Raw genomic sequence first — 4,353 nt, 5'->3', positions numbered from 1 at the left:
GGAGACAGGATCCAGTCCAATTGAACTGTCTCCCTGAACAGGGGAAGGGTTGGTTGGTTGTTTGTAATCACTTTATTGGGGGCTCTTACAGCTCCTATCACAATCCATCCATCTATTATGTCAAGCACATTTGTACATATGTTGCCACCATTATTTAAAGAATATTTTCTTTGTATTTGAACCCTTGATATCAGCTCCTCATTTTTCCCTCCACCACCCTCCCTCCATGAACCCTTTGATAAATTCTAAACTATTATTTTCATATCTTCCATTGTCTGCTGTCTCCCTTCACCCACTTTTCTGTTAGTCTCTGAGGGGTGGGAGAAGGGGGGCAAATGTTATATGTCAGTTGTGATCAGTTCCTCCTCCCCCCCCTCATCCCTCTACCCTCCCAGTATTGCTACTCTCATTATTGATCCGGCGGGGGGGGGCGGTTATCTGTCCTGGATTCCCTATATTTCGAGCTCTTATCTGTACCAGTGTACAGCCTCTGGTCTAGTCGAATTTGTAAGGTAGAATTGGGGTCATAATAATGGGGGAAGGAAGTATTAAAGAACTAGGGGAAAGTATGTTTCATTGTTGCTACACTACACCCTGACTGGCTCATCTCTTCCTTGTGACCCTCAGTAAGGCATTGTCCAGTTGTCTGCAGATGGGCTTTGGGTCCCCACCCTGCCCTTCCTGTCTTTCATATTGATATTTTTTGTTCTGGGTCTTTGATGCCTGATATCTGATCCCATGGACACCTCGTGATCGCACAGGCTGGTGTGCTTCCATGTGGATTTTGTTGCTTCTCAGCTAGATAGCCGCTTGTTTATCTTCAAGCCTTTAAGACCCCAGAGGCTCTTATCTTTTGATAGCAGGACACCATCAGCTTTCTTCACATTTGCTCTGCACCCATTTTGTCTTCAGTGATAGTGTCAGGAAGGTGAAGATCACAGAGTGCCGGGTTATTAGAACAATGTTAATGTGTTGCGGGAATACTTGAGGCCCAATGTCCACCTGCTACCTTAATACTTAACATGAATATATGTACATACATCTATGTCCCTATCATTATATATAAAAATATTTACATATGTACATGCTTGTCTTTAGACCTCTCTAAATGTCTTTTGCCTCCTAGTTCTTTCCTCTATTTCCTTTATCTTTCCTCTAGTTCCACTATCACATTTGATCTTCACTCAACTTTCATTAGCTCCTCTGGGCTACATTGCACTTGACCAAGCCCCACCAGGCATCCTATACCCTCCTCACCATCGATTTTAGATCACTGGATATTCCCTTGTCCCTGGGTTTGTTTGCTACCCGCTTCCTTTCCCTCGCCTTCCCCTCTCCCATGTCTCCCAAACCGTTTTTCTCCTCCGGATTGTTTATCCCGGCTAACTTATCTAGATAGACATGCAAAACCAATAATAAACACAAAACAGCAAAGCAACAAAAAAAAAAAGCCTATAAATAGTTTCCAATTGCGTCTGATGGGGTGCCACGCCCTGGCCCAAAAGTCTATATTTTGCATTCCCTGGAGACTTCATTGCTTTTCTCCCTTTGCACTCTGTTGCACACCCTTAGTGTTTCTTCCCGGTGTGACGGGGTCACATCAGGCACAATTTCCACGCTGTCTCCATTGTTGACCCCTGTAGCGCTATGTTCAGTGAGGGACATCTTGTCTCGTTATGGGGCCGGCCCTATGGTCCTCTCTGTGCATTGACTGCTCAGAGCAGGAATATCGCTCTAGGGGCTTGGTGGATCAGGATGTGCTCCACTATCTCTCCTCTCTTAGTTTGCTCCTATGTGTTCTGATCAGACACACCTCTACCTGAGCTGTAGCTTCAGTGCTGTCCTCTAGTGCATTCTTTGGGGTGGGGAATGGGGGTCCACATAGCTGGGATTGGGTTCGGCCCTGGAGACCTCTCTATTATTCGCTGCTTCATGCTGGTATGGTGCATTCCTGTCTTGGCACACCCGGTTGAGGTGTGGTCCCTTTCTCCCTCTCTTTTATGACTGTCCCCCCACTGGCCCTGGGGGCATTCCAGGAGCTGCCCCTCCTAGCCTGAAAATCTATTTGGGGACTCTTTAGGAGCTTTGTAGCTTTGCTTTGCTCCTGTTGCTGATCTGCCCTGGGTCCCCAGTATTGTCCCCTGCCCCAGTATGATCCAGTGAGGTGACAGAATGTCTGGAGCCATTGTTCAGCCCTACAGTCCTCTCTGTGCCTTAGCAGCTCCGTGCAGGGAAGTCGCCCTCTGGGCTTGGTGGGCCGATATGGGGTCTAAACTGTCCCTTTCTCTTGGTTTTTCTTTCTTGGTTTTTTTCCGTGTGGGTGTGACATGCCCGCCCCTCTCCAGCCTGTAGGTCTCGTGTTGTTCTCTGCAGCACATGCTTCTAGGGAGGGGGTCTGTTTGGCTCTGATCCTGGTCAGCCAATATTTTCACCCATTGCTCCACGTGCTTACATTGCCCCCAAGGATGGTGCGCTGTGGTGGGGTCTGCATGCACAGTCCCATTCTGTGGAGACATAACCAATACTCTCTCCTTGGGTGGGTTAGTGCTCTGCTCAGGAAGGGGTTTTATACATTTAGGAAAGGAAGGACCTGGAAAAGGGGCATTGGTAATTTTATAACTTAAGTTACAAGGTATGGGTGGTGGTCAGTGGTCATAGTTATCAATATGCCCCCTACTTAAATGAACATTTTTCTAGCATTTCTTATAACTTTAATAGGCCTCGCAATTTACCATTCGCACATGACCTCCCCATTATATCTTCAGACTGTAATCCTCTCCCTATTGTTGGCATCAGCGGAGGGCCACCTGCCCACCTTACACTCCCCACTGCAGAACCCATTATCTTGCTAGTGGTCTTTCCGAGGTACAGTGTCCAATACATATGGGTTAGACTATGTGCAAAACCAAGCCACCTGCAATGCTTAAAATTATTCTACCTACAGTTACAGCTAGTGCTCGGAGACATGGTTTTTCAGGACTAGTAGGATGTGAATTAATGCCACAGGCCTTAGCTGCTTAGTTTAGTCAACTTACTTTGATTGAATGTTTTGAAATCAACTTGCATAGGCATTTTTTTCTGATCCCCCTGCTACATGCCTCTTGCCTTTAATGCCTATAACCAGTCACACATGACAGAGCCTCACACATGAAGCAAGTCTTCTATTTCTATACTTGTGCCTCTGTAATTTTTCTTGATCATGATATTCTCTGCAACAGAACTGGCTTTATATTTAATTTGAAGCAAACCTCAATCAAACACTTGTTACCCATTAAGTCAACCAAGCCAAGTGTTTCAGTGCTGGCCTTTATTTCTCTTTCCTTATTTGTATAGGTTTTAAATAGTTTTACTGGCATATACTTCACATATCGTACAATCTGGTGGCATAATGGTTACAAATGGGACTGTGATCCAAAGGTCAGCAGTTCAAAATCACCAGCCGATCTGCAGGAGAAAGACAAGGCTTTCTACTCCTGTAAAGAGTTACAGTCTTGGGCACTCACAGAGATAGTTCCACCCTGTCTTACAGGGTTGCTATGAGTTGGCATTGACTAAGTGACCGTGATTTTTAAAAATTAAGAGTTTTGCAATCACCACTACAATCAATTTCAGAACATTTTTTCTCATACTCATTAGCTCCCCGTTTCCCCCCAACCTCCCCTGCCATGCACCTAGGTAATTATTAATACAGTTACCGTCTCTATAAATTGACCTATCCTAGATTTCTTATACAGGAAATTGTACAAAACACAAAGAGGAAGAAACAATGACAAGGCAACAGAGAACGACCTTAATCAAAAAGACAACATTAAAAACTTAAAACCACTTTAAAATGGGCCCAAGGGGACATCAAATGATGAGGTGTTACAATTTACCCATCTGCAGGGTCAGCTTTACAATGCTCTCTGTCTCACAGCAAGGCTACTCCCATCCCTGGACCAGGCTCAGAGGGGATTCACCAGAGGCTTAATCCATGTAGGACCCTGCAAATGGAGTCTGGGCTTCAGCTGGCAAACAAAGCCTTCTGCAAACTGGGTGTTTCTCCTCAGGATTTAGGTTTTTAGTTTTTTAAATCCTTGGGTCACACAGGCTGCTGTACTCCCATGCAGACTCAGTTGAAGCCCTACTTCCATAGCTGCTTGTTTGAAGACAAGTCTCTAAGACCCCAGATGCTGTTGTTTTTGATAGCCATTAACCATATTGTTTCTTCACCACACTGTGCTATTACACCCATATCGTCAGTGATCCCCAGGGCGAGTAGCAAGTAAGACCATGTAATAAGGACTAATTGTTTTTAGATTGGGGCCATAATTAAGTATAAGCCCCACACTCACTCATGTATCAGTGGTTTGT

Source organism: Tenrec ecaudatus, chromosome 3, assembly GCF_050624435.1.
Source record: "Tenrec ecaudatus isolate mTenEca1 chromosome 3, mTenEca1.hap1, whole genome shotgun sequence".
Lineage (NCBI taxonomy): Eukaryota > Metazoa > Chordata > Mammalia > Afrosoricida > Tenrecidae > Tenrec > Tenrec ecaudatus.
The sequence above is the reverse complement of the archived record's forward strand: the minus strand, read 5'-3'. Positions refer to the sequence as shown.